At 34.9% G+C, this 8,692-nt stretch overlaps 1 long non-coding RNA gene across 3 annotated transcripts in view; it reads left to right on the forward strand.

The window, feature by feature from the left end:
• Positions 1–383, forward strand: part of LOC110265987 — a 10,878-nt gene extending 10,495 nt beyond the window's left edge. For all 3 annotated transcript variants that reach the window (XR_002352738.1, XR_002352740.1, XR_002352739.1), the window contains exon 3: positions 158–383. This is a non-coding gene — a long non-coding RNA (uncharacterized LOC110265987). The remainder of the gene's footprint in view (positions 1–157) is intronic.

The following is an 8,692-nucleotide window of genomic DNA, read 5'->3' on the forward strand; positions in this document are numbered from 1 at the left end:
ATATTATTAATTTGATTCATAAGACTATGTGCTGCATGTGCCTACTATTGCACTTGGTGTCATGCTAGCTACTAACATTGTTAATCTGTAATATATGCTTCTCATTTTTTAGTTCGATATAAGATGCACTAACACAACAATATTTAAAATTATGCAGGGTAGTGGTAAAAACAATTTCGCTCAAAATGGATGATCAATAATCACGAAGTTTCATATTTTGTAATGAAGTGTAAATGAAGTAGATAATGTAACCCATGTTGAAATTGTAATTCATGTATTAGGAATTGCAAATGGAATTATAATGACTTTGATTTTTGGTATTTTGTTAGAGCATGTCATGTGATCAAACACATTTTTTTTTTGTGACAAGTTTATGAAGCAAGGATTAGTTGATTTAAAATTACTAGTCATTGTTTATATTTTAAAATTATCTATGAATTTTGTAAGGTTTATTTATTAAAAAAAAATAGGCTACTGAACTAACTTATAGCCACACTTTAAAAGAGTGGCCATATTGTAAAGTAGCCATCAATAGCTATGCTTTTATATCTTGCTATTGGCATGTTTTAAAAGCGTAGCCATATATCTCCCTATTGGCACGTTTTAAAAGTGTAGCCATATCTCCTTTTATTGGCACGCTTTAAAAGAGTGGTCATAATGTACGATAGGCATCAACAGTCACGCTTTAAAAGCGTAGCCATATGTCTTGCTATCGGCACGCGTTAAAAGCGTAGCCATATCTGGCACATATGGCCACACTTCTAAAGCGTGGTGATCTTTAAAAGTGTGGCAAAAAATAAAGCGTAGCGATAGGTCACCAAAAGCGTGGCGAAAAGCTATCGCTACGCTATTTTTGACTTTTTGCCACGCTTTAAAAGAGTAGCAAAAAACTTATTTTCTTGTAGTGTCAGACTCCTCTTTCACTGTATTTCTTACTTACATGATGATTTAGTGTTAGCCAGCAATAATCTCATTGAAATTCACTCCATGAAAGCAATTCTTGTTGAGAAATTTTAAATAATAGATTTGAGAAACCTTAAATACTTCCTTGGGTTTGAGGTTACAAGAACTTACACAGGAATCAACTTATATAAGTGCAAATATGCACTTGCATAGTTGACTTGTTGGAGAAGTATGGCGTGTTAGGTGCAAAACCAGGCTCTATGCCGATAGAACAGACTCAGAAACTTTCAAAGGAATCAGGCACTCAGTTTGCTGATGTCTTGAGATACTGAAGATTAGTGGGAAGACTTGTGTGCCTCACGAATACCAGACTGGACATTAGTTTCGTAGTTGGAAGCTAAGTGAATTTCTAAGCACACCTATTGACATTCATCTTCAAGCTACATATCAAGTTCTGAAATATGTCAAAGTTAATCTAACTTCATGCTTATTTTTTGTAGCAAATTCTGAACTCAAGATGTCTAGATTTGCAAAGTTGGATTGGGCACAATGTCTTGACACTAGGCGCTCCATGACAAGCTTTTTGTTTCTTCTTTGTCTCCTTGCTTATTTCTTAGAAAAGTAAAAATAATCCATTGTCTCCAGATCATCATCTGATATAGAATATTGTTCTCTAGCCATGGTGACATGTAGAGCTTGCTTGCTTTCTTACTTGTTAAAGGATATTCATATTGAACATAAGCAACCAATTTCTCTCTATTATGACAGTCAATCTGCAAGACACATAGCAACTAATCCAGAGTTTTATGAATGCATCAAGCATACTGAAATAGATTACCATATTATTCGAGAAAAATGCTTAGTGGAATGCTTCATATTCTCCCGATTCACACAATTGACCAGGTTGCTGACTTGTTTACCGAAGTTCTGTCTCTTGCTCCATACGCTTCATGTGTCTCCAAGCCTGGCATGCTTGCTTTTCACCAATCAAGGATTGCCAGCTTGAGATATCATATTAATCACCTGATTCACACACCTAGTTTTCATTAACTTGATCTATGTCGTTAGTAATAAGCATCTGTCTAATCAACATTCAGTTAGTATTTAAGTGTGTTTAGTTAGTTTTTGTTGGTTAGGACCTTTCTGTAACAAACTTGTTAAGCTTTTCATAAATAGCAGGTCTTGCTAATAGGTTTAGTTAGCTTGCCATTTACATTAATCTCTCTCTCTCTCTCTCTCTCTCACACACACACACACACACACACAGAGCAGAAGGGAGAGAAAAAATTAAAGGGTTGTGTTGCTAAGCCCGATTAGAAAGACAGTAGAAATTGAAGTAAGGAGCAAAAGTACTAGGCCCAAAACAATCCCAAAATGGACGAAGGACTATGTAGAAAAGTAGATTATGCCACACTCAATGATAATATCTTGGAAAGTTAGTTATTAGATATTTGGATGTGAGACCCCCCACACACACACATAGCAGAAGGGAGAGAAGAAATTAAAGGGTTGTGTTGCTAAGCCCGATTAGAAAGACAGTGGAAATTGAAGTAAGGAGCAAGAGTACTAGGCCCAAAATAATCCCAAAATGGACGAAGGACTATGTAGAAAAGTAGATTATGCCACACTCAATGATAATATCTTGGGAAGTTAGTTATTAGATATTTGAATGTGAGACCCCACACACACACACACAGCAGAAGGGAGAGAAGAAATTAAAGGGTTGTGTTGCTAAGCCCGATTAGAAAGACAGTAGAAATTAAAGTAAGGAGCAAGAGTACTAGGCCCAAAAAAATCCCAAAATGGATGAAGGACTATGCAGAAAAGTAGATTATGCCACACTCAATGATAATATCTTGGGAAGTTAGTTATTAGATATTTGGACGTGAGACCCCTGAATGGTTTTTGTTAAGCATTACGTAAATTCTGGATTTACCACCAAGGGGTTCTCTCCCCTGACTCGAAGGAGGGGATTTTCATTCACCACCATCTTCTTCTTTTCTAGTCATCAATAATGCACATATTCTCCATTATCTTTTTCACTATTATATTGCATTACGATTCTTCAATTTCAGTTTCTAATTTGAAGACTAACATTTGGTAATTTCGTTGAGAGGAGTCATGGTAGATCAGAATGAACTCACTCGCTCCTAGGAGGAAATCGATGTTCTTCAACGTCGCCAGGTTGAGACCAGCAATCGCATTTCAGCTACATACAATTGGGTGGTTGCCATTGAAGATTCACTATAGGAGATACGAAACTTGTTGAAGGAGGCCCTTAAGCTGAAGCAACTTGAACCTGAACCCTCTAGTAGATTTTTCTCTCATGGTAAATCCTTCTTCTCAGTTGACATCAACCCATTAATGAGATGTATTAAAGTTGAGAACTTCCATTTTTTAGTGGTGATGGAGTTGATGATGGGTGTTTAAGGTGCATGGATACTTTGAATGGTATGATTTTCCCGTGCGCATGATCTCTTTTCATCCCACTCGACCTGCATATACATGGTATAGATGGGGTGTTAACAACAATATTAAATATAATTGGAACTCATTTCTGAATGTATTGCAATTATGTTTCAGATAGAATTTATTTTATGATCCTAAGGCAGCTTTGAAAGAATTAAAACAAACCTCTACTGTAACTGAGTATCATAACCAATTTGAGGAATTATCTAATTAGTTGATAGATTTAAGTGAGGAATGGCTAATTTTCCTACTCATACCTGGGTTACAAGACTATTTAAAGTATGAATTGATGATTGCTAAACCCCACTTATGTGGTTGTAGTGTCCCTAGCAAAATTATATGAGCAAAAACATCAAGCTACCTAAAACAATTATAGAAGAACCCCAACCCCCACCTTTCCTTTGACACCCCAGAATAGAAACACCACCACCAAACCACCTATTATGTTACTATTGTGAAGAAAACCTCTCACCCGGACATCGCTGCAAGATGTCTTGTTACCTATTAATCGGAAGTGAGGAGATGCAAGGTTTTTAGTTAACAGTGGATACATATGTGCTGGAATTACAAGGCGTTGACTTAGTGTTGAGAGTTTAATGGCTAATGTTCCTGGGGTATGTTACAACACATTATGGATTTCTCACTATGAAATTTGTGGTGGATGGCATTCCAATTAAGCTGTAAGGAGATCGTTTATTACAACTTGAAAGCATCAGTAATAGAATGCTACAGATGATGGTTCATACTGAAATAGCTATCACTTTCTATCATTTAAAGCTGTTAGAGCATGAACAAGCAGCAATAGTGACTACCCCACACCTAAGACATGCCATGTTTCGTGTACGCAGAAATGTAATTTTCCCATCTCGCGTATGCGACCCTTTGCCAATGTATGCGAGCCCCTTGGCAGGAAATCATCCTCACGTCGTGTGGTCCTGCCTGCGTACGCGGGTCTGTAATTTTTTCATTTCGCATACGCGGGATGTCTAAGCAGAGCCTAGGGTCCGCGTCGCGTGCATGTCTATGTACGCATGCCTAGCAGAATTTGTAAAATGTTGCTAAGTTCCAGAAAATCAATTTTACATACCCAACTTCCAGCGCACATAACTTTTTTGTTAGAAATCGTTTTTAATCCGTTCTTCGAAGGTATAAACTTCACGGACCCAATTTTCATTCTAATCAGTTTTACAAAATTTGAGAATTCGAAAGTCAAGTTATAGCCCACCGAAGTTGGTCAAAAATCAACTTTTACCAAACATTTCCAAAACTCTAGTGTTTCCAAAATCCTAATTCCAAACCAACAATTTTTACAACCAAAACAGTCCTTATTGTCCCTAACCAAGTTCATACCCTTTCCTTTCATACCACAACATGCCAATTACTCTTAACCTTTATCACAAGCTTTTCAATCACTACACAAACACAATAATACCTAATTCATCAATCAAATCCACAATTTCTACTCATAATTACCACCAACATCAACATTAATCAATTATATCCACAATTTCAACATACATTCTCACTTTCTCAATCAATTCACAATCATTTCAACACATTCATCAATCCACCAAATTCAGCTATTATCCACATACTAAATCAAGTCTTTACTCAAACAATCAATTCATACAATTCAACTTATCCTATAGTCAACTAGCCTAAGTTTTCACATGACATTACATATTAGCTATGAGAAACCAAAACTATACCTTGACCGATTTCTCCCCAAGCTCAAACATCTCAATTCAAGCCTCCAAGGTTCCAAATCAAGTGCTATAAGTTTCAGCCACCAAAAGCCCCAATTCAAGTACACTACTTCACCAATTTGACTTGAATTCCACATAAACTCAATCTAATTCATACAATTCACCAAAATTAATACTAGAGTTCACAAAATTGGGCAAACCACAAGGATTTTAAGTTTTCTTACCTTACTCATTGATGATTGGGGTAAAACTCATCAATTACCCGTCACTAGATCGAACCTAAATGATAAAAAATATCAAAATCTCTCAATAAACATACCCAAAACTCAAAATTCTGAAGAAGAAAGAACTGGGCACAAAATCTCAAATTTTTTACCACTTTATTCCAAGACAAATGCATTCCCTCCGACGACTCGTCAATCAGAACTCTGGATTGAATGTTATAAGCAATTGGAATTTGGGAAGTGAAGTTGGCTAGGGTTTCTTTCCCCTAAAACTCAAGTTCAGCGTGAAATTAAGGAAATGAAGGGGAAGAAGGCTTGTTTTGCATTATATATGTTGGACCTTGGGCACATTTTGGACTCGGTCCAATCGGTTCAGTTTGTTAGCCCGTTTTTAGGCCAAAATCTTTAAAATTAGTGTTAAAATTCGAATTTAATTATTTTTACCCTTCTAACTTGTCAAATTTAATTTTTCTAATTTCTTTGAATAATAATTAATTTATTAATTAATTATTTACTAATTACCTAGAGTTTACAATAGGATAGGACTATCACACTCGAAAACAACCATATCGTCATTGTTATGAGACAGTTAGAATATACACTCACAAAAATATATTTATTATTAGACATTTTTACTAAACCTATTGAAAGAATAGAGAAGAAAAGTGGAAAAGAAGAAGTGATATGTTTATGACCAAAGTTAATACTTGCTGATCATTTTATATCTGAGTTAAATTTATTGTACTATATCTCATTTACGGTGTAAAGAAAATTATTGTGGTCTTATCTTATTTTTATTGTAAACAAAATACATATATTATTAACTCGTTTACATGATAAATAAGATAAGTAATGTTACATAAAATTGTAAATACCCTATAAATTACATATTTCGATAAATAAAAATTTAAAATATTTATTTAAAAAAATCAAAAGTACACAAGGTTAACATCCCAAGTTGGGAAGTCAGTCAATGTGATGGAGATGCATTATGTTATATAGTATAATTGAATCTATCGTGACTTTTCTTCGCGATAGCAGATTTTCAGGATGTATGTAACATGGTTGTTTTATTTAGTTTTCTGCCAAGGAGAAATGATTAGCCCTAAAATGAAAATTTACAAATTAAATGAAAATAAAAACATCATTTGTATTATGTATAATTGTAATAACCTAGGTAGTTTTAATACAATTCTCCACTTTAATCATCCTGGAAGGTTCATGAGAGCGAGAGTCTCCTCTACGGACAAAACCACGGACCCCTCATTCGGTAGTAGTGCAGCCGTGCAGGCATAGCAAAAACCAGTGACCTGAGGTCAGTGTACGGAGATAAAATTGTCTTCTTAGTTCTTAGGTATCTGATAACCTGAGTTGTTTTATATTTTTTTAGGGTTTAGGATTTTAGATATTTAATTACTGTTTTTTTTAGTGGAATATAACAACAATAATAATATGCATAATTATATGTCATAAACAAATGTCAAGGCACGTTTGATTTTCCTTTAGTTTCTGTTCCATTATATTGACGTATGAACGAAATAGGCAATTTATTTTGATTATTATTGCCATTATTTCCCTTAAAAGTAATACTCTCTTCGAATTACCATTGAAGGATGCAAGCAAGATAAAACGATAAATGAATTAATCAAGTAGAACAAAATCTTATTTCGTTCAAGTGTGCAATAATTGATAGATAAATACTACTGTATAATTGAACAAAAAACTAACCTGCATTTGAACCGTTAGATGCGCAAAAATAAAGATTAATTTCATTACTAATTATTTAAACGATTAGTAACTAATTAACTATATATATATCTCTCCACTTTATTAGGTGACTAACTATGATACTAGTAAATTTGAGCTAATTTTTTAAATTTTTAACAAATTTTTAAATTTCAAAAAAAGTACTCTTAGTATTTGATTCCAGAAAAGAAATATTTCAAAACTTAAAAACATCCTGAAAATTTAAGAAAGAAATATCTAGTAACTCTCGTAAAAAAAATATTCATTTACTCAAAAAAATCACTCGAAATTCTGTAAAATAAATATCTTTTTACTCAAAAAGAAACATCCGAAAAATAGTTAAAAAAAAAACGCACACAAGCGGTGTTACTTTATTTATGGAACCCTTGTAACCGGCGAAAAAGGAGATTTTGATCATCTTTCATTGTGCACGAGGCACGAAGGTGGAGCCGGCATACATCCAATCGATGGTATCAACCTATGATGCACGAACACTGACACGGACACGAGACACGACACGACACGGGACACGTTGACACGCGGATTTTAAAATCTTATAAGACACGGGGACACGCATACATATAAAATATAACGTATTTTTTAGATAAATCGTAATGATATTTTGATATTTTATTGATATTAAAATATAAATTAATTTTTTATAATTATTTTTAATGTCTTATTTCAAGTATTTAAAATATTTTTATTTTAATAAATAATAATATATACTATATCTAAATTTATTTTAACAATATATGTTAAGAATAAGACTGGACATGCTGACACGTGATGGTATTTAGGTGTGTCCAAGCGTATCTGGAGAAGAATTTTTTACTTTTTATTAAGACACGGTTGGACACAGCAGACACGCGTGTCGGACGAGTGTCGGTGAGTGTCGTGTCCGAAATGTGTCCAACACGCGGACACGGCAACTAAACAAAGTGCCCGTGCTTCATAGGTATCAACTGAACAGGGTAGCCCTTTCGGCGTCAGTATCAGTTGAACAGGCTCATGGCAACTGGACAGCTCTATGTGCAGAGTCTAGCCGCGCCCCAACGCGCGTCCCACAAAGAACGGCCACGTTGTCCAGCATAATCGGCAGCGATCTCAGACAAAGGGGACTCATGGCAAGCGGAGCTCGATGTGCAAAGACTAAATACACCACAGGAGACATTGCATGGAGAGCTGCGCGTCGCGGCGATGAGGATTGGATGCAGTTCGGCCCTGTGCCGCGCAAAGAGCAATTGGAGGGGCGAACGATGCAACGGCAACACGACGAATGCTTGAGATCGAGGAACCGACGACGCGAGGAGAGATCACTTGACCTTAAAGAAGCGGTTACGCGATGATAGTCAGTGGGAGGTTACATTCTGCCAATCCTAAATTAATCGTGCTAATCCTAATTTAAAATTCTATTTTTTTAAAAAAGTTGTTCAAGTTGGTCAATATTATAGTTGATTCCTATACCTTTTATTTATGTACATATTTGACACCTTATAAAAAATTATAAAAATATTTGGTAACCAAAGAAAATCAGCCAAAAACAGTCATAACTTGTCTTATTTAGTATTCATTAATTGTTGCGATAATTAATTAATACTAAATAAGACAAATTCTAATTTTTTTTGTCTACCTAGCATTTCC

The sequence above is a fragment of the Arachis ipaensis genome, chromosome B08 (genome assembly GCF_000816755.2).
Source record: "Arachis ipaensis cultivar K30076 chromosome B08, Araip1.1, whole genome shotgun sequence".
Lineage (NCBI taxonomy): Eukaryota > Viridiplantae > Streptophyta > Magnoliopsida > Fabales > Fabaceae > Arachis > Arachis ipaensis.